This window comes from Mesocricetus auratus, unplaced genomic scaffold (assembly GCF_017639785.1).
Source record: "Mesocricetus auratus isolate SY011 unplaced genomic scaffold, BCM_Maur_2.0 Super-Scaffold_6730, whole genome shotgun sequence".
NCBI classification, from domain to species: domain Eukaryota; kingdom Metazoa; phylum Chordata; class Mammalia; order Rodentia; family Cricetidae; genus Mesocricetus; species Mesocricetus auratus.
In genome coordinates this window covers 5,309,151-5,335,084 of record NW_024429184.1, presented here as the reverse complement: position 1 = coordinate 5,335,084, position 25,934 = coordinate 5,309,151, and the positions used below count along the sequence as shown (strand labels likewise).

The 25,934-nt window shown below is 43.8% G+C and overlaps 1 long non-coding RNA gene across 1 annotated transcript in view; it reads right to left on the bottom strand.

Annotated features, from left to right (window-relative positions):
* Positions 1-25,934, bottom strand: part of LOC110342109 — a 98,829-nt gene that overhangs the window by 59,258 nt on the left and 13,637 nt on the right. The window contains exon 3 of the long non-coding RNA XR_002384108.2: positions 6,599-6,787. This is a non-coding gene — a long non-coding RNA (uncharacterized LOC110342109). The remainder of the gene's footprint in view (positions 1-6,598; positions 6,788-25,934) is intronic.

The following is a 25,934-nucleotide window of genomic DNA, read 5'->3' as shown; positions in this document are numbered from 1 at the left end:
ACTGAAGAGAAAAAAGTAACTCCATCTATAAGGCCACAGGAAAGTCTAACCATGCCATAATAATAACTAAACAGGAGAGACAGAAGAAAATCCAATAATATAAAATCAACAAAATGGCAGGAATTAATTCACAACTTTCAGTAATAACTGAATGTTAATGGCCTCTATTTCCCAATCAAAAGATGCAGGCTAGTTGAACTGGTCAAAAATCAGGGACCATCTATTTATTTACTGCAACAATATGTCTCCACAAAAGACAGATACTATGGTAAAAAAATAGGGTAAAGTATTCCAAAAAAAATTGACGTAGGAGACAAGTAGGTGTCCATTTATAATAGCTGACAAAAATGGATTCCAAGCCAATATCAGTGAGAAACATAAAAATCATCTCATACTGATTAAAGATACAATCTATCAAAAAAAGGCTTTATGGTTCTAAGCACATATGTTCCAAACACACATGTACCCAATCTCTTAAAACAAATGCTTTTAGGTATAAGATCACAGATTAACTCTAACATAATAGTGGTGGGTAACTTCAGTGTCCCACTCTTACCAATTGACAGATCTTCCCAACAAAAACTAAACAGAAATACATAAAAGGCATCTACAGAACATCCTACTCAACACTGCACACTTTTTTGACCATCCTACAGAATTTTCTTTAAAATATATGAAATATTATTAATTAAAGGGAATCTCAACAAACACAGGAAATTGATGTTACACGTATTTTATCTGATCAAAATGTAATAAGTTTACAAATCAACAGTCAGGAAAAAAATCTTAGAACACACACAAAGTCATGGAGATTATGCAGCACACTATTAAATAAATGGTACTGGGGGGGAATCAAGAAGGGAAATTAAAAATTACCTAGAATCAAAAGAAGATGAAGGGAAAACATGCCAAAATTTGTGGTATACATTTAGAGAAGTAGTAATACAAAAGTTTGTATCTCTAAGTGCATACACTAAGAAATAAGAGAGAGCTCAAGTCAATAACCTGATACATATTAGTGATCTGGAAAAGTAAGAACAGGACAAACCCTAAATCAGTAGGGAATGGAAAGGTGACTTAGTGAACAGACTTGGCTTACTATCAAGTCTGGGTGTGATACTTGGAAATCATAGAGGAGAAATAAAGATCAGACTTCTGCAAATTGTTCTCTAACCCTCCTGATACATGTACCCACATACAAGCACATGCAAATAAATAAATATAAATGCAAAAACCAGTATATTGAAATAAATCATTCAGATCAATGCAGAAATCCATGAAATAAAAAGTATAAGTGTTCAATGAAATAAAGAGTTGGTTCTTTAAAAAAATAAGTCAAGATTGACAAACCCTTAGCCAAACTAAGCAAATGAAGAAGAGCAAATTAATAAAATTGAGGAGAAAATATAACTATTTACAACAGATATCAATGAAATTCAGAAAATCATTAGCTTTTACCTTAAAACTTGTATTCTACTAATTTGGAAAATCTGAAAGAAATGAATTATTTATAGGTACATATGAATTAATGAAATTAAGTCAAAATTAGATAATTTAAAGAGATCATTAATAACCAGTGAGATTGAAGAAAAATTTAAAATCTCCTATGTAAAAAGGTTCATATCACATGGGTTCACTAATGAATTTCACCAGAATTTCAAAGAACTAAGATCAATCTTTCCCAATTCCACAAAATAGAAAAGGAAGGAACCTTAGCGAAATCTTTTATGAAGTTAGTATTATCATCCTAGTATTTAAAATGATTTTTAAAAAACTATTACACAATTCCCATCAAAATCCCAGCACAATTCTTCACAGAGCTGGAAAGAACAATGCTCATCTTCATGTAGAAAAACAAAAGAAACTTCTAGAGGCATCACCATTCCTTATTTCAAGCTCTACTAGAAAGCTATACTAATGAAAACAGCTTAGTATTGGCATGGAAACAGACAGGTGGATCAATGGAAGGGAATTGAAGACCTTGACATTAATCCACACACCTATTAATACCTGGGATTTTTTTTATTAACGAAGAAGTCAAAGTTGTACAATAGAAAAAAGAAAGCATCTTCAACAAATGGTGATGGCATAACTGGATACCAACATGTAGAAGAATGCAAATAGATCCATATCTATTGCCATGAACAAAATTCAAGTCCAAGTGGATCAAAGACCTCAACATAAATCCAGTTATACTGAACTTGATAGAAGAGAAAGTGGGAATTAACCTTGGACACATTGGCACAGGAGACCAGTTCCCAAATATAACACCAATAGCACAGACACTAAGATCAACAATTAATAAATGGGACCTCTTGAAATTGAGAAGCTTTTGTCAGGGAAAGAAGATGGTAAATAAAATAAAACAGAAACCTACAAAATTGGAAAAGATTTTCACCAGATCCACATCTTACAGAAGACTAATGTTCAAAATGTATAAAGAACTCAGGATACTAGATATCAAAATACCAAATAATCCAGTTGAAAAATGGGATACAGGTCTAAACAGAGAGTTCTCAACAGAAGAATCTCAAATGACTCAAAGGCATTTAAGGACTTGCTCAACATCCTTAGTCATCAGGGAAATGCAACTCAAAATGACTCTGTGGTACCATCTTACATCTGTCAGAATGGCTAAGATCAAAAACAGTGATGACAGCTTATGTTGGAGAGGATGTGGAGTAAGGGGAACACTGCTCCCCTGATGGTAGGAGAGCAAGCTTGTACAGCCACTTTGAAAATCAGCATGGTGGTTTCTCAAAAAACTGAACATCAATCTACCTCAAGACCTAGCAATACCATTCTTGGGTGCATGCACAAAGGCTACACTATCATACCACAAGAACACTTACTCAACTATGTTCATAGCAACATTATGCATAATAGCCAGAACCTGGAAATAACCTAGATGCCCCTCAACCAAAGAATGAATAAAGAAAATGTGGTACGATTATATGATAGAGTATTACTCAGCAGCAAAAAAAAAAAAAATGACATCTTGAAAGTTGCAGGCAAATGTATAGAACTAGAAAAAGAAATCATCCTGAGGGAGGTAACTCAGACCCAGGAAGACAAACATGGGTATTAAAAGTACATCAAACCAGGCTGTAATCCACAGTCCCAGAGAAGCTGGGTAACAAGGAGGACCCTAAGAGAGACACACATGGATCACGCTAGGAAGAGGAAATAGATACATTCTCCTGGGTAAGCTGGGTGTGGGAGGGGGAGAAGAAAGGAGGGGTGAGAACATGAGGGTTTGAGATGGCTGAGTTGGGGGAGGGAAGGAAAGGGAGAGCAATGAAAGAGATATCTTGATAGAGGGAGCCATCATGGGTGCCAGGTAAATTCCCGGGAATCCACAAGGATGATCCCAGCTAAGACTCCTAGCAATAGTGGAGACGGTGCCTGAACCAGCCTTCTCCTGTAATCAGATTGATGTCTACCCTAACTGTCATCATAGAACCCTCATCCAGTAACTGATGGAAGCAGATGCAGAGGCAGAGATTCACAGCCAAGCACTGGGGCCAAGCTCCTGGAGTTCGGTTGAAGGGAGGGAGGAGGGATTATATGAGCAAGAGTGGGGGGCGGTCAATATCATGATGGGGAAACACACAAAGATAGCAGACCCGAGCTAGTGGGAGCTCATGGACTCAGGACTGACAGCTGGCGAGCCTGCATGGAACTAATCTAGGTCCTCTGAATGTGGGTGACAGTTGGGTGGCTTAGTCTGTTTGTGGGACCCCTGGCAGTGGGACTAGGATTTATCCTTGGTGCATGAGTTGGCTTTTTTGGGGCCCATTCCCTATGGTGGGATGCCTTGCTCAGCCCTGATGCAGGAGAGAGGGGGTTTTGTCCTGCCTCAACTTAATATGCCAGACTTAGTTGACTCCCTATGGGAGGCCTTACCCTATCTGGAATGGATGAGGGTTAGAGGAAGAAGAGGAGGGGAGGACGGGAAAAGGGGAGGGAGAGGGAACTCTGATTGATATGTAAAATGAATAAAAATTTTAAAATAAAAAATTAATTAAAAAATACTATACAAATGAAAATTACAAGTTAATTTTCATGATGAACACAGACACAAAAATTCTCAAAAAACAATTCCTGATAATCAAATTTCAGAATTGTTAAGAGAAGCTTTTTCTTTGCTAGCCGCTTTGGTTTATCCCCCGCCAGCCGCCTGGGCTCTGCCACATTGTAGTCCCCAAATAAACACACAGGATGCTGTATTAATTATGAAGCTGTTGGCCTTCCTTGTTTCTTACTGGCTAGCTCTGACTTAAGTAATTACCCCATAATTGTTAATCTAAGTATGTCTCTTACCGGAGAGGTTTCCGGGCTTCCTACCCCAATGGCGTTACATCTCGACTCTATTGTGTTTCTCCTTCCCAGAGTTCTCCTGGACTCCTAATCCCTCCTATCTTGGTTCCCTATAGGCTCAACAGTACTTTATCGACATAAGACTTCCCCAACACAGAATACATCAAAAAGATTATTCACTATGATGTTGATCATTCACCATCAAGTTAAGTATGTTCTAAGGTTGCAGGGATAATTCAAAGTAGATAAATCAGTGTTACAAGGACTCAAGTATCAAAATCACATGGTTATTCTAGTGGATACAGAAAAGGCTTAGATAAAATTCAACATTTTAAAATTTAACTTTCAAGTTAAAAGTCCTAAAGACATGAGTCTTTAATCCCAGCTCTTAGAGGCAGAGGAAGGCAGATCTCTAAGGATCTCTGAGTTCAAGGCTAACCTGGTTTACAAAGCAAGTTCCAGAACAGCCAGGGCTATGGAGAGAAACCCTGTCTCAAAGAACAAAAAAAATCTAGAGAAATTCAGGATAGAGGGAGCATGCCTCAACATGCTATATGTGACAACTGACACCCAATATTCTATCATGAGAAAAAAAACTTTAGGCATTTTCCCTAAAATTAGGACCAAGATAAGGGTTCCTGCTTTCTCTGCTCTTATCCATGAGATTTGGGAAGACCAATGAGACAAAAAAAGCAGATAAAGAAATAGAAAAAGAAAAGCAATCTTAAGTATCCATCTGTGGGCAGATGTCAACTTATAGGTTTAGGGCAGTCCAGTCAAAAGTCCAGTGACATTCTTCATTTAAATGGGAAGAAAAACCAACCTTAAAATCCATACGGAAGCACAAAAGATCTCAGATAGCCAAGGTAATTCTGGGTTAAAAAAAAAACAGCTCTAGAAACATCTTCATACCTGATTTTAAGTTATACTACAAACAAACGCCTTGTAATAAAAACATCACGATACTGGCACAAAAGAAGGCACATAGACCTATGAAACAGAATGGAGGACCCAGATACAAGGCTACACCACTGTTTGTCGGGGAAAAGGCAGCATCTCCCACCAGCGCTGCTGGGAAAACTGGATATCTACTTGTAGAACAATAAAATTAGACCCTTACCTCTCACCCTCCATCAAACTCAACTTCAAATGGGCTAAGGACTTGATCGTGAGTCCTGAGACTGCCAGATGAAAAACTGAAGAGCACACTTTAGGCATACAAAGGAATTTTCTGAGCAAGACTTCATCATTCAGGGGGGGAAATCGTTGAGTGAGAACTCATGAAATCAAAGTCTTTTGTTCTGCAAGGAAAACTGTCGAGTGAAGAAACAATCATAGGAAAGGAACAGATCTTTGCGATTCATATATCTGACGAATAATTTTCATCTGGGATGTACAACAGCTCAACAATTAAACATCAAGATAACAAACAATCCAATAAATAAATGAATGAGTTGTAGGAGCAAATCTATTTCTCAGAAGGAGAAATGTAAGTGCCAATAAAATTTTTTGACATGTTCAGCATCAGAAAATGCAGATTAAAACTGCTTTGTGGTGAGGAAGTTGAAGAAAACCACATTGTGATTCCCCTCCACCTTCCACTTCTCAAGTGTCCTTAGAGGTCGGGAGAAGGCCTTGGATCCTATGTGGGTACCCGGGTCCTCTATGAGAGCAAGAAGTGCTCTTACCCCGTTTCTCAAGCCCTGAAAGATTCTTTTGTTAAAAGAAATTACTCTTGATAAGAGAGCAGTATGTTCATCCCCAACTGGTTAGAGCACATTACATCACAGCAACACACCAGCACACAACAGACATTTCCAAACATTTTCTTCTAGATGACCTCCATGGTAGAGCCTTTAGAAGTCATCTTGCTCTCACGAGAGATACAAGGCCAACTTAAGACACCGTTCAACGTCAATTCCACAGCTCCATTCCTTTCAATTTTTATTTGGTGATGTATTTAAAAACCACAGGCATTTTCTCTATTCATGCTCATTTTTCTGTCCTACATAGACTGCAATTAAATTCTGACTTTCCCAAATATACCCTGCAGGCCTAGTGAACATCTATCTAGCCATTTTCTTGATGGAGAAACCCATAAGCAATAAATACGTATGCTAATTCACTAATTTATGCATTCATAGACTCATAAAGCATTCCTGAACACCTATTCTGTGTCAGGCTGTATGTTAGGACTTGAGAGTGGATGAGACAGAGCCCCTGCTGTGTAATGTCCAAGTTCAGCTCCCTTGAGGAGACAAGCGAATACATAACTCACCTCAATTCCATAGGAGAGCTGTAGCATGAGTCTATGTAGCACAGACAGAGAGGACGGGTGATGCATGTTTCCTGGGGGGACGGCGGATATGGTGGCCAGCTTCAGAGAGAAGGTGGTGCTTCAACTGTACTGGAAGAATGATCAAAGCCCCGGCTTTGAGTGTAGACAGGTCTTCTAGGCAAAGGGACCCTGTAGAAAGGTTAGGAACATGGTGATGCTTCAGATCATGCCTTCCAGTGTGCCAAGAGTCTATCACCCATGCGTGGGCAGAGCTGTTAGATATTAGCCTGGCAAGGGACGCTGGACTCAGAACACAAAAGACCTTAAACATTCTTCTACAAAGTATTCTTTTGTCCAGTAAGCCACGGAACTATGGGAATTTTTCGTTGCAAATTGACCTAGCTGCAGGAATGAAAGGATCTGAGAAGAGTGGCCATTGCTAAAGATAGGAAACCCAGTTAGACATGTCCAAAGACTCAGAGCAGAGCCCCAGAGATGGACATGGATGCCAAAGACGTTTGGGAGGTAAGAACAGACAGTATTTGTTAGCAGACTGGGAATGTACCTCCTTCCTTGTGTTCTCACACATATTTTAGACGCATACATGATCAATAAGCTTCCCAACACGTTGAGTGAAGACACACAATGAAGTGAAATTAGTAACGATGACTCCTAATCAGCAACAGTGAGGTGCTTGGCGGGGGGAGACATCCTCTCCGGACTCTGACGTTCAGGGTTCGCTTGGGATGGTACTCTGCCTCTGCTGCTGGATAGACCCTACACAAACCCCTTACCCTTGTTCCTTCTCCAGCTCCCAAGTGACATGTTGACTAGGATGATTCGTTTCTGAGGCTCCTCCAGCCCTCGACATTCTGTGAGTCAGACTCTTGGGATCAGTGGCCACCAACCCTGCCCTTCCCCAGCTGAGTCACCTCTGAGGCAGGGAGGGGATTCTTTGGGGCTGAACAGGAAACACACTCAGAGTCATTGAAGTCACACACACCCCCAAGTTCCATTCTCATGAGGCAAGAATGAGTAGGGAATGCCAGAAGTCAGGACAGATGTCAGAGGCAGCTCCACTGCAGTGATCAATCTGGCTGGTCCTGGACACCTGTGCTCACTTCCACAAGGCAAGGGCCCTGGACCAGGCCTCCTTCTTTGAAGGAAATGCCCTTCCCCAACACACACAACCAGGCATGTGGGTCTCTGGAATCCCTCTGCTTTTCCTGTTTGTATCAGTTCCCATGGCCAATGAGCCTACCGATGCTATCTATCCTAAGACTTTACTACTAGAAGGCAAAGACATCCTTACTGGCTGCCTTCCTGAGTGTGGTTGAGAATGACGACCCACAGGCAGTGGCAAGGTGTCTCCTCAGGGTCTTAGCCTGTCAAGGGCTCCTCCGCTGTCTCTTCCACTGCACGGAACTTAGTGGGAACTTAGTGAAGCCTACCATGGACAACTAAATACATCTGAGAGTTCTGGGCTTCCCACAGCAACCTCACATCGCTTGCCCACTTTAATGGTGCAGAGAATGAGGTTTGGTGATTCATCAAAGGCTGAACTAGGATGTGGTCCAGCCAGGACTCCAGCTGAGGTCTGTCTGTCTTCCAGTCCACTGTGCTCTCCCCCCAGTAGCCAGAGCTAAGCCCTAAATAATCTTCAGCATGAGTATGAACCATCTGAAAAGCCACTAAGTAGATTCGTGTCTTTTTTTTCACCCAAGAAAAGCATGGTCTAGTTTAACTTTAGGCCTAAAAAGCAAAAAGCAAGTGGGTCATGGTTCACCACCTAAGCACATTGAAGTAGACCTCTGGGTTCCTCCTGATTCTACCCAATCAAGTTAACTTATGGGATTCACAGTGAAGAAACTCCGGAAGCCAGTCTGCCTGGCTTTTCAACCTGGTATCACAATGTGGCCCCAGCCACACTGTGTCTACATGGAGATGAGAGTCACACGCACCTTGTCCTGTTGTTATGAGGGGTAAACAAGATCCTGCATGTAGAAAGCACTTACCATGGAGTCTGGCATATGGCAGGAGCTCGATAAATCCCAGCCATTATTATTACCATAATATTTCTGCACATAAATCTATCTGCAACTCTGATTGTTTTCTTAGGACAGATGCCAGCAGGTAAAATCGCTGTACCAAAGGGTGGCTCTTCATACGTAATGCTGAATTATCCCCCAGAAATTGTCAAGCAGTGTATACATCCAACCCAGAATCAGCAAGGTGAGGCGATGATGTGTCTCAACGGCCAAGGCAAGCAGCAAGCAGGCGACCGTAGAAACATTATTATTATTATTTATTTGGAGTGCGTGTGTGCATTGCGCACGCGTGGAGGGCAGGGGACGATGTGTGGCAGTTGGCTCTCTGGTTCTCTTCTTCAACCATGTGGCTCTCATGGGTGACACTAACGTCGTCAGTCCTGGCACCAAACCTTTAACCCAACAAGTGCGATGACACCAGCACTTTCTTTTCTTCCTTTTTTTATTTTAAACATTAGTCAGGGTTTCACACAGTAGCGCGCGCGTGGTCTGGAAATCCTTATACAGCGAGGAGTAGCCTTGAACTCCTGATCCTAAGCTAGGTCGAGAATTCAGAATGGGAAGTCTCTGTGTGGTGATTTGGGGTCTGATTGGAGACTCGAGGAAGAAAGCCTGCTGCAGTCTTCTACCTCCTGAATTCCGTTGGGTGGACGGATTTAAGCCCCCTACGCCTATGCTATCCTTCCACCTGTCACATGGAGACGACAGGTGAGACAGACAAACCACAGACTTCGAGCCTGTCTGACCCAGCCAACGGCCAGCAGTCTAGAGGAAAATGGTCAGTTTTCCTAAACTTGTTTCTGTTTCCTGAATGAAACGTGGGTGAAGTCTCAAAGCCCTTTAGGAGTGATTAAGTATAGTGTGGGGTGTGTGTGTGTGTGTGTGTGTGTGTGTGTGTGTGTGTGTGTGTGTGCGCGCGCGCGCGCGCGCGCGACCAGGGAGGAAGGAGAACTCCAAATGGGAAGCTGCTGCTCTCATTTGTCGCCGGGGCATGTGATCGCCACTGAGTCATTCCCCAGACATCGACTTCAGGCTTAGGCCAAGGTTTTTTAGAAGTTCTTTTGAGCCAGAACCGTGGAGTAGTCGCTCAGGAATGGGGGGGGACAGGTGGTACACTTAGTAGTCAGAGAAATGCTATGACCCACAATTGCGACTTCGGTTCTGGCTGAAAATATCACAGGGCTCCAGGAGAAAGGAATCGCTTCAGCAGGTGTGTTTGGAATCTGGCAGAGAGCTCTGGTCCTGAGCCAGGAGCCCCGAGGAGGCCTGAATGGCTTCTGTGTTGACTCCCTGGGACTGAGACCCGGGAGGGAGAGCGAGGGGAGAGCCCTGGGGTAAACAGACACCAGGCAGACAGTGGCTGATTCTTCCTTGGGCTCTCCATGGCTCTTGCACAAGTGTGACCAGCATCTGAGGCCTTCACCAACCCTTGTCCAGATCATGGATCCAAGAGGAGTTCCCAAAATAGCTCAGCCTCTGGGCCCGCCTGGGAAGGACATAAAGATTCATTTACAGGGGAAGGTGACCGCTCCAAATTTCTTCAGCAGACTAGTCTATGCTAATGCTCTACTCCCTCAAATCTGGGATTTCTATAACCCACTCCTGTCCTTGTCATTGCCAGCAGAAATGTCTGCATTATCTTAATTCCAGAATGGAAATTATTCCAATTTTGAGGCCATCGTTTTAAAGCTGTCAAGGTCAATATTTTTAACAGCCTAGAAAAAATTTTTTTACAACTGGAAAATGTCTAAGCACGTTGTGCTTGATACCTTGAGACAACTGGGGGAAATCTGGGAAGAAGTAAGTGGAGGAATGCCCTATACTACCTCCATGGCTAAGGGAGGACATTCATTTGTCCCCTCTCCAATTTGTCTGGGTAGGGTCCCAAGTCAGCACACTTGCCGTGACCATCTTTCAGTTGTCTGTCGTCTTCTATTTATAGATTAGTCACTCGTCTTTTGATCCTGACCTTATTGTTGTTAATAAAGCAATTAATTCCTAAAAAGGAAATGGCCAACGAAAAGAGAAAACAAAACAAACAAAAATAACAAAAACAAGTCATGCCTTAATAGCCTGTACGTTTTCCAAGTGCTACCCCACTTCTTCAAAGTGTTACCCCACTTCTGTTTGCAGTCATGTCATCCATTACTCTTTGAGGCCCAGATACGTCACTGGCTGCCCTAGAGATGCTGGGGTCAGCTCTCGCAAGTGGAGGGAGGAAGCTCTCAGGGAACTCCTTGCACTTGGTCAGGAAGAAGGAATGACTCCCTTTCGAGATTTACCTGTCAGCTTCCATCCAAGTGAACTCAATCATTTCTACCTGAGTAACGCTCCAGGACAGAAACCCGAGACTGAAGGAAGTACATCCATCCGCAGGAGAACAGCTCTCCTGCGGAACCACAATCAAGCTTTGTCTTTGGGGTAACAGGCCATTGCTAGCACCTGTGGAGCTTGCCAAGCAGGGAGAAGACACAACCAGGCAAGTGGACACCTCTGGACACCCCTGCCCCAGACGCCAGCCTGCGAGGTCCTCGGGGAAGAGGCTGAAAAAAATCTCTATTATGGGCCCATCTCCTAGTCGGGAGATGGCAAACACTGCATCCCTGTAACTCCGAAGCAGGATTAATTGATTGGTCTCATATGAACCTAAAAGCCGTTAAGAGCAGGGAGGATGAAAAGCAATTCAAATTGCTTTATTACGATTTCATAGTAAAGTACCAGTTTAGTCCTCAGCCCTACTGTGACGCAGCGGGTTTCCAGATATTGACTGCACTGGCATGTGCTGCTCGCGGAGAGGAAATGCCGGGGTCTGCCGAGCAGAAACATCTGCTCCGCTCTCCAGCAGGCCTGTTGCTGGAGCTGGGGAGGGGGCTCCCCTCCAGGTGGTGTCACTGCAGGCAGGAGACAGAGGAAGCACTCCCGAGGGGGGGGCTGCTGACGGTGGGTGGAGACTCCCTCCTTGTGGTTTTCGAAGACTTCATTCATGGCATGTGAGAAGGAATTATAAATGGTTTTCTAAAACGGTCTGAGGCTTCCCATGCAAAGCAGCAACACAATTATTATAGCTGGAATGATCACGACAGTGACGACCCACTTCTCAAGCTGTGGGTGGGAGGCATGGAGCGTTTTCTGTATCTTAATTCACTTCATCCTCAAATGGCATGCCTTGCAAGACAGCTCCATAATCACCCTTTTAAAATGGAGAAACTGAGGCACACAGGAGAAGCAGTTTGTCCAATGCGGAAGCCGGGCTTTGAGTCCAGCCAAGAGCTATAGCACTCCTGGCATTAGTCCCTTGGCTGTGAGAATAGGTGCCCGCACCCAAGCTTCTGTCTGTACAGAGATGGCAAGAGTTGGACATTGAGAGGCCCAGTTGTCAAATGGGCAAAATGCAACCTTGAGGTAGAAAGTGATTTGTTCGAGTTCGCTTGGATAATAATTTGCTCAAGGTCACAAGGATGGTAGATGTCAGAGCCGGGTTTAACTCTGAGTCAAGGTTTTATAACAGTTAGGCTCCCATTCCCTGACCTTCCAGTCTGGTCTTGAGCTGAGCTAAATGGAAATCTAGAACAATAAGAAACCAGTAGGAAATATTAGTAATAACTTAAAAATAGAAATAGCTACCATTTATTGAGCAGCTGTGACATGTAAAGGTGTCTCCTAAGCATGAGTAGTTTAATCCCCACAAATCCCTACAAGACTTTATTCTCCCAGTCACCGAAAGGGGAAACACAAAAATCAGTTCCATGTTGACTCACGAAATCATGAACAAACCAGAGGTGAAATTAAGAAGACAATCCCATCTACAGCAGCATCAAATGGACAAAGAGTTTAAGAATAGCTGTGGCCAAAAGTGCAGGCAGCAACCAAAAACTGTGTAGATTACACCTTACCAAAATCAACAACTTCTGTGCATCAAAGGACACCATCAAGGGAGTGGAGAAAATCACAGAATTAGAAGAAAATATCTGTAGGTGGCCAGGAATTTTAGTTCCAAACACACAAAGAGCTCCTACAACTCAACCACAACAAAACCCAATTCAAGTGAACCCAATAACCTCTTTTTCCAAAGGACACATACAAATTTCTAATACTCACGTAAACAGATGCCCAACACCACCAATAGTTTGGGAAGTACAAACAAATACCTATTACATTGACAAAAGTGAAGAGCATTGAAAATACTGAGAGATTAGAACCACCGTCCCTGCGCTGCCAGCGTGAATGGAACAGCTCTACTGCAAAGCTCTAAACCTAGAATTACTCTGTAAGATCTACCGTTTGTACTTCTGATACACGCCCTCAGAGAAGTGAAGTGTCAGATCGGCTTTTGTACACCATGGATATAACATCGTTGTTCAGAGTGTAAACAATGTGGAATCAACCCAACCACCCATGAATGATGAATAGGTAACAAAAGCAGTAGATTCATCCAAAGGGTATTTCTTACCCTTAAGATGACGTGAGAGCCTGGACCATGCTACCATGTGGGGGGTGAACTTTGAAAACACTACGCTGAGAGAAGAGAAACAATGAAAAGGCAAACATGAAGGTCCACCTACGTGAAGTACCTAGAATAGCCAGACTGGTAGAGACAGGAAGTAGACCCATGAGAGATGGCGGGAAAGCCGGGAGGCTGTTGGTTAACAGACGCAGGGTGTCGTGACTTGAATGAGAATAGTCCCCACAGACTCAGAGGGAGTGGCAATGTTTAGAAGGGTCAGGATCTGTGGCCTTGTTGGAGGAGTGTGTCACTGAAGGCGGGCTTGGGTTTCAGATGCTCAAGAAGGCCCCGTGCTGCCTGGGGATCCGGATGTGGCGCTCTCAGCTCCCTCTCCAGCACCGTGTCTGCCTGTGTGCTGCCATGCTCCCCACCTTGATGATGATAAACTAAACCCCGGAAACATAAGCTGGCCCAGTTAAATGTTTTCTTTTATGAAAGTTGTGCTGTGGTCTCTTCACAGCAACAGAGCTTCGACTAACACACGGAATCTCAATTCAAGATGACGGAACATTAGGCATGAAGGGTGACAATAGCACATAATAATGTGAGTGAGACTCAAAGCTACTCAGTGAGGTGCTTTTCTATAAAAAAAAGAATACCTTTTTACACTTACAAATGTGCGCACACACACACACACATATACATACATATATAAATGTATACATAACGTGTGTGTATACACATGTGCACTGGTTCATATGAGGTTTAGAGAACAACCCTTGCGAGTCAGTTCTCTGCTTCTGTCATGTGGGTTCTGAGGATTGGTCTTGGGCTTAGTGTTGAGGCCACTGAGACACCTCACCAGTCCCAAGAATGAATGATATGCAAAAGGACTGAAATGGTTTCATATTATATACCCTTGCCATCCTCCCGTCAAAAAGTAATCAAAATGAGGATTTCGCCTAAGGTCACACACTGAGCATGTTTCCGGCCCAACCTGCACTAGAATTACCAGATTCCTGTAGGCTAGTCTAGTGTAAATGCCAGGCCTTCTGTGGAGTAATAAGGGTGTATACAGAGTGCTGTACACACTTAAATACCAATAGCTTGAACAAGATGAATCGAACTCATCACTTGCCATTGCTCTCATGAATGAAACCAGAAATTCAGATTTAAAACGTGTAATAAGTAGGTGATATCAACAGTAATGACAGCTACCCTCCGGGCCCTGAGACCTGGGCAAGAGCACATTTCACTAAGGGTATCAAACCCTCTACTCTAGCTATGAGAATACCCCAAACCTGGCAATTCATCACACAAATTTTCTATAAGTTTTTCACAAAACTAAGTTGAAACTAAGTGTAATCTCCAGGACCCAGTGATCTTGCAACTCAGTACAGCAAAATCAACGTCACCAACAGCAGTCAGCTTGTTTCCATAGCCTGTATTCTCCTCAATATTGCTTTCAGGAGGAAACCTTGCTGCTTTCCTTATTGCTATTCAGACTTATCAGAAATCTTAGCTACAAAATGCTTGCAATAAATTAAAGTATTAAATTTCCAATTATACTTCTCTTTTGGCGTGAAGGGGGAAAAATCAGGATGCAGTCTCATATATAAAGTGGATTTTAATTACTCCATTTTTCCCCCAGAACAACCTGGATATGGTTATTGATCTTCCATAAACCAGGTTTAAGTGTTTGGAACAATGGAAATGGTTACTCCTCTCCCTTTCCACTTAGTGTCTTCATGCCTGGTGTTCATTAAGGGTGCATGCTAACTCTAAAGGGCATTTATGCTATCAAAAGCCAAGATGGCTCAGTGTGTAAAGACACTTGTCAAACACTTCAACCTGAATTCGACTTCCGGCCCTCTGACCTCCACAAGCCCACTAAAGCAGGTGCACACCCCAGATCATCTCCTGCTATGCACACAAAGTAAAATGAACATAAAGGTAAATAAATAAGAGCTTTTTTAGATTACAAAGCTTTTGTTGGAATTGAAAAGAAAAGGTGTAGAGTGAAGTCTTCCTGCCAGCCTGGTTGCAGAGCCACATCAGTCCCAAATGAACACACAGGAGGCCATATTAATTATGAAGCTGTTGGCCTTGCTTGTTTCTTACTGGCTATCTCTGACTTAAGTATTTAACCCATAATTGCTAATCTAAGTATTTCTCTTACGGACAAAAGGGTCCGGAACTCTTATTCCTATGGCGGCTACATCATGGCTGACTCTGTCTCTCTTTCCCAGAATCCTCCTTGACTCCTAGTCCCACCCATCTTGCTTCCCTATTGGCCAACAGTGCTTTATTGACATATGCACAGGACTTCCCCATCAAAAAGGAAATGTTTATATGTCCTACAAGTCCAACCAGCTTTTTAACCAACTCTACTCTGAAGGTGGGCAGTTTTCTGTCCTTTTACAACATGTCCAAAGACTTGAAATCACTCTGAGTCTAACGGCATCTCAGCCCCCAAAGCTGTTCATAGCCAGGAGAAACGGAGAACACTCAAAGGACTTGCCAGTCCAGATCTGTGTACTATTGCTACTGAGCAACTAGATGGTCTTGGATGGTTATTTCTGATGGATTTGTTTTTCACAAACACAGTCCATTTCTGTCGTGAATAAGAAAGGTTGAGGACAGCAGTCTCTCTTAGAGGTATGTAACTGTTGCTCTGTAGGTGCCACCGTCTGCAAAAAGAAGAGTGTGCAGTAGGTACCTCGAGACTGTCCTACTGCCATGCCCATGCCCTTCTCCATGACCTAGCCTCCATCCACCCACTCTTAGGTACCTTGAGACTGTCCTACTGCCACACCCACACCCTTCTCCATGACCTAGCCTCCATCCACCCACTCTTAGGAAAATATCTCTCCCCCACCCAACTTATAATAATGTGTGAGTTGGTTTAAAAATTAGCAATGTTTAGCTGGGTGTTGGTGGCACACGCCTTTAATCCCAGCACACGGGAGGCAGAGGCAGGCAGATCTCTGTGAGTTCGAGACCAGTCTGGCCTACAAGAGCTAGTTCCAGGACAGCCTCCAAAACCACAGAGAAACCCTGTCCCAAGGGAAAAAAATAGCAATGTTTGACAAGTATGTTGTGGTTAATACAAATAGAGCAGTATTTTGCATATTTCTCCTAAAATTCTGTTAGTTTTTTTTCAAAGCAAAAAAGGGCTTTTGAGTCCTTTATAATAGCATAACCCATATAATCTCTCTTGCCATTGTTTAAAGATAACTAATGCATTTACGATCTATAGTTACGGAGCACAGATCAGAATTCTGGGAACCAAGAATTAGGGAATTGACTGCTTGGAGCCATAAAGATCACTGGAGCAATAAAAATTCTCTGTATACTGATAATGGTGGCTACGTGGCTATATTCTCTGTATTGATATTGGTGGTTATAGAGCTGTGTGTGTGCATTTCTATGTGCATATAAAATGCACACACAGCTTTTTATATACATGTGTATAGATTATACTTCAATACACCATTGCATTAATATTATACTTCAACAATTTTTTTAAAATTTAAAACATTAAGGGGTGATACATTCACTGTGAATTTTGAAGCAGGTTCCTAGCTAACTGCACTAGATTTGTTTCACCTTTCTCCTTCCCGTGACATCCCTAGGATGAGAGGAGAGCGTGGAGGAAAGACAAATACGGGAAGACCAGGGAGGATTTCACAAGAGGATTTAACAGATTTCTGAACCTAGCAGAGCAGAGGAGACTACCAAACCTGGTGCCAGCCGATGGAAGCAGCAAAAGCAGGAGAGGTTATGCCCCCACCCCCCAGAGGCCTGGGGTAGGGTAGAAGAGGAATGCTTAGCGCTGGGAGGTAGGATGAAGGACAGAAGTGAATGATGGAGTAGCTGAGAGTTTCTCTGGCAAGGACTGGGACTCCAGTCCTCTTTCATGTGGGTGGCCAGGGAGTCACCCCTTCTTCATCCTTCATCTGATGCAGCCAAGCTCATGTCAGAGGCATCCAAGACTCAGAGGCACGAGAGACAGTGGAGAACTGGTGGAGACACTGGACCGCGGGTCCCATGTACCTCCTGAGCTACCAACTTCAGCCCACTCCACACCGCAGCCTTCTAGAGGAAAATGCACACATGTAAGTTCTACCACTTCCAAAGGTCAGGCTCCCTTGGGTCTCTGGGCTGAACTTCACTGGACTTTAAGCAGCTCACACACATACACACACACACACACACACACACACACACACACGGGGGAAGTCAGCTTCTGTATGCGGCACCATTTTAAGCACGGACTGTAAAGGATCATTGAGAGTCATGAGAAATCATAATCATGACTTCTTTTTTTTAAAGAATTGAAGCAAATATCTTTTTAATCATGGAAAACTAAAATAAGGCTGCGGAAACACAAGGAAATTGACCAGATTTTAGATGTTATAGCATCCAGAGGCTAGAAGACAGATGACTTGAGGGGGAGATGGTCCTCTTCTCCTGTCTCTTGGGTAACAGAAATCAAACTCTGTTACCCAACAGGCCAACAGGCTTGGTGGAAAACACCTTTGCAAAACGTGCCGTCTTCCTGGCCTAAAAGGTTTATTTTTAAGAGAACCCTGATGCTGGGTGTGATGGCATATATCTTTAATCCCAGCACTCAAGAGGTGGATTTCAGTGAGATCAAGGCCAGCCTCATCTATATAGCAAGTTCCAGGACAGAGAGAACTTGTCTCAAAATAAATACATTAACTAAAAACAAAAACAAAAACAAGAAAGAACCCCACTTATAGCTATAAAAGGGCAAAAACACTGCACCCATAAAATGAGAAGCAAAGCTATGAAAACCAAACAGAGAAGGGGTTTTCTCTGTATTTAGCATATGTTAATATTTAGTGTGAGTATTGGAGTAGAGAAAATAATCAGAAGTGTTCAAGTAGAAGAAGTACATAGCCAAGCATGGTGGTGCACTCTGAAGGCAGAGACAAGCAGAACTCCATGAGTTCCTGGTCAGTCGGCTCCACCTACCAAGCTCCAGGCCAGGCACGGTTGTACAGTGACACCCTATCTCCAAAAAAGAAATTAAATTAAAAAACTAACAATGATAAAATGAAATCCTCACACAAAGAAAGAAAAACAAACAAACAAACAAACAAAAAACAAAAAGCAAATCAACCAGGCAGAACGTTCTAGAAAAGAAAACCAAAGGCCAAACAAGGAATAGGACAAAGAGAACAAATCTTGGAAAGGAAAGAGCCCAGGTTCAAATGGGACAGAAGCGAAAGTGCTGATTACCCTGAAATTCCCAGACCCTGGAGGCAGACATAAAGTACAAAACCTCTAGAAATAGACTACAGGTCACGGGGCAGGGAGACACGTAGAAAGGATTAGGTCTCTCGGCATCGGCATTGATTTTTCAGTCAGGGGAGCACCATCTTTGACATCTGTGAGAAAATTCATAATGTAAGAATTTTATATCAAGTGCGGTGCCACACGCCTGGAATCCCAGAAGTCTGGCAGTGAAAATGGGAAGATCGGGAGTTCAAGGTCATCCTCTGTGTGGCAACTTCAAGGCCAGCTTGGACAACATGAGAACCTGCCTGGAAACACACACACACACACACACATACACACACCCCAAAACAAAACATATCAATCTACGTTATCGTTCAGGTTAGAAGGAAAATAGACAAATTTTTGTGCATGCCAAACCTCAAAACATTTACCTCTTAGACATCTTTCCCCAGGAGCTACCAAAGGAGGTGCCTTAGCAAAAGAAAGCCTGTGTTGAAAAAAAAAAGTGAAAGTCAAATGTTTAGGGGCAAAGACAACAAACTCTGGGTAGTGACAAAGAGAATTCTTTATGTACGCCCAGCCAGGACAAGCGACTGCTGCTAACCTGAGACTATCACACTCTAAATAAGAATTCTGCAGAAAGAAAAAATAGAGTAGGGTCTGATTTTAGCTTATCTTCTTAAGCACTTATACTATGTACTACCGGGGATTTGACATGTCTGTTACTATGTTTAGAAAAGTATTCTTGCGATAAGCAAACAAGAAATTAATGAAAATCTGAAGCCAGCGTTAACCACAAGTAAAACAAAACTGTCATATGAAAAAAAGACCTGTACTATCTTACTGGACTGTGAACTGCTTATATACTTGTGATGGTATCACTTTGTCTTTAGATTTGACACCAGGTTGTTATATAATTGTATTGGGAGCCTGAGAGATTGGGGGGGGAGAAATAGTAGTTTTATAGATGATACCAAAAATAACACTGTATGCATTTTGTGTAGACTGTATAGAAACATCATGAAAAACAGCTAAGATTTCACAGCAGCTTCCTGTAAAGAGTGGAGCAATGCAGGAAGAATTCGGATAAAGAACTGTATGTTTCCGTAAGCCTGTAGACTACATGTGCACTTTCGTGCATGAGTGAGTGCATGTGTACACACGGGTGAGGGTGCCTTTGGAGGCTATCAGAGGGTGTTGGATCCCCAAGAACTGGAGTTAAAGGCATTTGGGGGCCACATGAGGTAGGTGCTCTCAAGAGCAGCAAGTGCTCTTAGCCAATGAACCATGTCTCCAGCCCCAGTGTGCCGGTTCTAAATACTGCTCTTTCCTCCATCCAAAGGGTAAAGAGCATGATTACAATATTTGTCTCTTCACAACTCTGCCTGAACAGAAGAGGACATAGAAAGATGAATAATATATCACTGCATGATAAATTGAATTAAGAGAAGATCTTTGAGAAACACACAAGAAAATAATAAGTCAGGGGCCAGCTCTTAACTCTGAAGAGCTCTGGCTGCTACTGTAGAGGACCCGAGTTGGGTTTTCAGCACCCAGGTAGATACATTTCCGCTCCAGAGAATCCAGTACCTGCTCTGTGGGTGCCTGAAAGCACATATGCGCGCACACACCCACACCCACACACACACACAGCTTTGAAAGAGAGAGAAATAGAGAACAAAGAGATGACTCAGACATTAAGAGTACTTGATGCTCTCCCAGAGGACCTGAGTTCAATTCCCAGCATCCACATGGCAGCTCACAGCCACCTGTAACTCCAGCTCCAAAGGATCCAACACCCTCAGAACCAGGCATGAATGTGATACACAGAGATACATGCAGGAAAAACACACATAGTAAGGAAAATATTTTTAATTCCAAGAGAGAATTAAGAGTAGTTGATTCAATTAGCAAATACTGCGTAGCAGATTCTCTGGATTGAGTATTATTAAATCCAAAGTTAGCTCTGCACGTCCTAGAAGTCAGTGTTAAAAAGAAAATAATAATTGCCATTGAAGCTTCACTATGTCCACAAACTAAGATCAAAATACACATTTCTTTCAAAGGAGCCTTATTAGGTCAGGCATGGTGGCTTAATCCTTACTCCCGGAACTGAGGAGGCAGAGGCAGCAGAACACTGTGCCTCAAGACCAACCTGGTCTACTAGTAAGTTCCAAAGTTCCAGGGCTTTACAGTAAGAACCTGTCTCAAAAAGAAGAGAAGGCTGGGCATTGGTGGCGAACACCTTTAATCTCGGCACTTGGGAGGCAGATCTCTGTGAGTTCAAAGCCAGCCTGGTCTACAAAGAGCTAGTACCAGGACAGCCTCCAAAGCTACACAGGGAAACCCTGTCTTGAAAATACAAAAGAAAGAAGAAGAAGAAGAAGAAGAAGAAGAAGAAGAAGAAGAAGAAGAAGAAGAAGAAGAAGAAGAAGAAGAGGAAGAGGAAGAGGAAGAGGAAGAGGAAGAGGAAGAGGAAGAGGGGGAAGAAGAAGAAGTAGAGGAAGAGGAAGAAGAAGAAGAGGAAGAAGAAGGAGGAGGAGGACGAGGAGGAGGAGGAGGAGGAGGAACAAGGCCAGAGAACAAAGGAAAAGAAATTATGTCAGCTAATGATAACATTATTAACAACTCCATAACATAGGCATAAGGAAAGCATTAAAACACAGGCAATGCTCCTGTTAGTCGTGTGTGCATATACACACAGGAACACATGCGCACAGAGATGTAACAGCTATCGTTAAGCTTAAAAAAAGTTCAGACACACTTGCCAAGAGACTAGCCACAAAATGCAGCACCTCGCCAGGTCTGTACCATGTGTTGTGTAGGATTATCTATAAAAAGTGAATTTGAAGCTGATTGCTATATCCAAAATAGTAACACCGGTTTTATTTTTTAAGTTCATTTTTTGTTCATTTTTGGGAAGAGGAGTGCATGGATCACATATGGATGCCAAAGGACAACTTGTAAGCGTCTGTCCCCTCCTTCCACCACGTGGGTCTCAGGGATGGAACTCAAATCATCAGGCTGTGTGGCCAGCACCTTTATCTTACGAGCCACCTCCCCACTGATTTTAGGATTGTCCCTGTTGAAGAGTTGTGACGTGAGTCCTTCTTGACTCCCAGTAGCAAAAGCACATCACCAGTTCACTGCTGACCTTGGATGCAGGAAGTTGACATCACTGCCTTCAGTTCTACTCAAGGGGGAGGGATGCTAAAGTCAATGACATTTCATGTGCCACAGTACCAAGGAGTCATGCTGAAGGACGTGTGAGTGGCATGATCTGCTGGATTTGGAGGCCCACTGTATTCACTGGGGAGAGGGGGTCAGCATAGCCTCTCAAGAACTCTTCTGCCCTCTGTATGGACAATGAGCATTCTGAAACACTGGAAACTAAAGGCATAGCCTAAAATTGTCATCCTTTGAGCCACCTAAAGATCCCCTCTACTACTAAATGAAGAATGACACAGAAACCACAGCTAGGTGCACTGGTACACATCTGTAATGCCAGGACTCAGGGGAGGCCAAGGCATGAGGATCGAGGGTGAAAGCCCTGGGCTACACAAAATAAGACAGAGTCAAAAAGCAAAGGATGAGGTGTAGCTTAGTCAGCAGAGTGTTTGCCTAGCTTTTGATAGGCCCTGGATTCAAACCTCAGCACAGCAAAGTACAAGACACAAGGCGAATTGAGACACAAACACAAATGGTAGATAGAACACTACACATGACATGTGCAACACTCAGGTCATGCTAACAAGGATACGGACAGCCATTTGCACAGAGGTTGCGATGACCAACCCTGGCGGCCATGTCTTAAATGGCCAAATGACCTTCATTCATATACTTGACAGTAGAAATTTAATATCATTTCTGCATTTGAAACTCTACAGTCAAAGAAGACCAAGTCACACAGAGAACAAGGAACACCAGAGTCTCAAAAGGAAGCAAAGATTCTCATGGTATTCATGTGCTCAGGCTGTCATACGAACTTACCACAAGGTAGATGGCTGAAAACAATAAACATGTTCTCCATGGTGCTGGAGCATCAAAAGTCCAAAATGAAGACCTTAACAGGTTCTCTATCCTCTCTCTCTCTCTCTCTCTCTCTCTCTCTCTCTCTCTCTCTCTCTCTCTCTGTGTGTGTGCGCGCGCGTGTGTGTTCTCTCTCTGGTGTGTGTGTGTGTGTGTGTGTGTGTGTGTGTGTGTGTGTGTGTGGTAGCTACCTGCAATTTCTGGCACTCCTTACAACGATAACCCTGGAGTCTCTGCCTACTCCTCCATGTAGCATTTTTGTCCTGTGTGTCTCCACGTCTTCTCTGTGTCCTTACCTGGCCTTCTTATAAGAACTCCAGTCATTAGATGGAGTCCATGCTGACCTAATAGGATCCTTTCTTGACTAATAATGTTAGCAGAGTCCTGCTTTCAAATATCGCACTGAGTTCCCTGATGGACATGAATTGTGAGGTTAGAGGTTTGTGTACCATTCAAGCCAGTACAAAGACATTAAATAAATTCAACAAATGCCGTATGGGGACAGACCAGTGGGGGTGATACAAGCACATGAGCTAAGACCTAATTCAAATTAGAGTCAATTGAGTCTGGTTCAGAATCCAGGAAGATGGAGATTTAGTGAGTGCGTAAGGGAAGTCACTTGGAAGAGAACAACTTCCCGCTGTCTCCCCAGCGGCGTGCATCAGCAGCTCCTGAGCTCTTCATAATCTAGTTCCTCGTGTGCAGCTCGTGTCCCTAAACTACCCATCTACAGAGCCTTTCTCAGACTCTTTGTCCAGATCAGTTACTGCTTTCACTCATTTACAACTTCACCGACCCTCACCTCGCCCTCTCCGTTACGTCCTGCAAAGTGGATCCCCACTCCAGAGACAGAAAAACTGCAACCCAGAAGTGACTCTACCAAGAAGATGCAGAGCATGTGCCCATCACACAACAGCCTTCACAGCCTCATGATGGTCCTGCACTTCAGCCTCCTCTGGTCTCAGCGAGGCCGTGGAAGACAGGGATTCCAGTTACTCCTATGGCGTAAGCGCTGCTGGAGCGTGGAGGACCGTTCTGTCTCAATGCATGCCCGCAAGGCTTCCAAAGGTCCTTTGAGCTCGCTCATAATTCAGCCTTTTCAATGTGCCTTCCTCCAACCTTCCTTCCTTCCCAGGAGAAAACCAAACCAGCTGGGAGGGTTCGCACCAATAAAACTCCATCCCCGAGCCAGCATCCTTGCAGTCCCTAAGGATTCCTCCGCAGGGCTTTCCACTGCACCCCACACGGGGCAGGCAATGTGCTAAACCAGCTGTTTAACAGGAGAGGCTCCCTGTCCCCAGAGACCTCCATTACCCAAGCAGTCAGTTGCTCCTGTGCTTCCGAGCCCTAGAGTCCAGTGTTCATTAGCTGTCAGTCCGCAGGAGTCTCCAAGCACCAGCTTTTAGAAACACAGGAGGGAAGTGCTTCTCTCAAGTCTGCCTTCCCGAGGACCACGTGTCACAGAAGCTTGTCCCCCTTCATAATGAGGGAGACTTAGCTGCCCTGTCTCCTGAGATTCCCATGCAGAGTCAGCCAAGAGGTGTGAGCAGGCAGGAGCGGGCTTGGCTTAGAGAAGGTAATTGACAAGAGAAAGGGCAGACATCCAAATCGCAATGTCCAAGGGTGCAAGAGTCAGGAGTCACAGCACATGTGATAAGAGCTGTCCTAGGGGCCTGGAGAGACGGCTCAGTGGTTATGAACACTAACTGATTTTCTAGAGGTCCTGAGTTCAATTCCCAGCAACCACATGGTGGCTCACAACCATGTGTAATGAGATCCGGTGCCCTCTTCTGGCCTGCAGGAATACATACAGATACTGTATACATAATAAAATTAAATAAATATTTAATTAAAAAAAAGAGTTGTATCTAGAAAGAACTTGTTTTGAGTCCTGTGATTGCCACTTAATCAATATCTGTCCTTGAACAACTTTCAGAACCTCTTACTCCTAAGAGGTTGTAAAACCCTCCAAACCATCGAAGGATAGAATGCATAACATGATGACACTCTCAGAACAGGGTCTGGCCCATGGTAAAACTGTAGCTAATGCTCTCTGTGGGTTGGTTTCTGTCTCTAAGAGAGGACAGAGGCTGGGCTGGTGGACAATGCTCTCCTGATCAAAGCTGTCCTCACTCACAGAAAACCCCATCTCCCAGGCTCTGAGTTCTTTCCAGTGCGATTACCACCATACTGGCTAGTGATGGGCCAAGGCCTGCATCATCCAGCAGGGTGGCTATATATGTTGCTACCAAGCTGACCCATATTGAGATACAGAGTATAAAATCCACTTTAGGTTTCCAAGAGTTAGTGTGAAAAAAAAGCAAATTATCCTAATTGTCTCTTTCATATTACTTACATGTTGAAACAACACAGTTAGCTCTTTGTGTTCATGGGTTCTGCATCCACAGATTCCACCAACCATGGAAGAGTCCGTCTGGCACAATCACCTCCAATTGACTGCACAGACTTCACATAGCGCTGAGCCCTGTTGCCCTTCTGCCTTCTAGTCTATGAAGCCACAGTTTTTGCCCTTTCCAGACAATGAAGTATTCAAGATCCCACCTGGCAGTGAGCAGCCCTCACTAAACACTCGTTCTCCTGGTTTTTAGGCTTCCAATGAAGTTACCCAGTCTCAAGTATTTTGTTATAGTAACACAAAGACCAAGGCACGACTCACTTGAGTTAGGAGACGGATGCAGCCAGGAAACCCAGACAGCCTCACATGGATCCCATGAACACGGATGACAATGACAGCAAGAGATCACATGCTCGTGTCCTGGTGTGGAAGGACCCTTAGCGAAGGGGCCAAGTCTGTTCAAGGCTGGCTCTGCCACTGGATGTCACCGAGCCTGAAAGCTTGAGGACCTGCAGTGAATTGACCTGAGTCCTTAAAAACAGCAGTATCTCCATGTGTGGGCCTGAGAGTCATCCTGGTACAGGGTAAGCACCCCAGAACATCGTGTGGCCCTGTCTCAAGTGCTCTCGACCAAGGATCCAGATACTCTCCCAAAGGAATTTCCATCTAGCTCCAGTCCAGGGCTGCATTCGAAAGCTGGAGGAATCAGCCGGAAGACCAGAGCCATACCAGAACACTTCCAAAATGCTGAGTCTTCAGGCTGAACCAGCCTCAGCCAGTTTCTACCATGGACTCAGAACAGTTGTCAGAGAGCTCTGTCCCAATGTCACTTGAAAACATGACCATGGCTAGAACCATATGTGGGCCCACCCTGTCCAAAGGGATTCCTGGAAGCCCCCTTCAGTCTTAGTCCAAAGAGCCTCTGAAATAGGATTAAGTGAAACACAAAACAGACCACAAAACCTGTTGACCAGAAGTGAACATTCTCTAAGACTATGTGCCATGTCCTTCAATGAGTTGGAATGAGCAAGCCTTTGGGAGGTAATTTCTCCAGTTTGGAAGCTGAAAGCTTAACATCTGGTCTTACCTCCACGAAGCACAAATCAATGCACTTGAGTGTCCTGCTACCACTCCATTTTAGGTGATGATGGGGATCAAACCCAGGACTCTGACTGGCTAGGCCATCCCTTC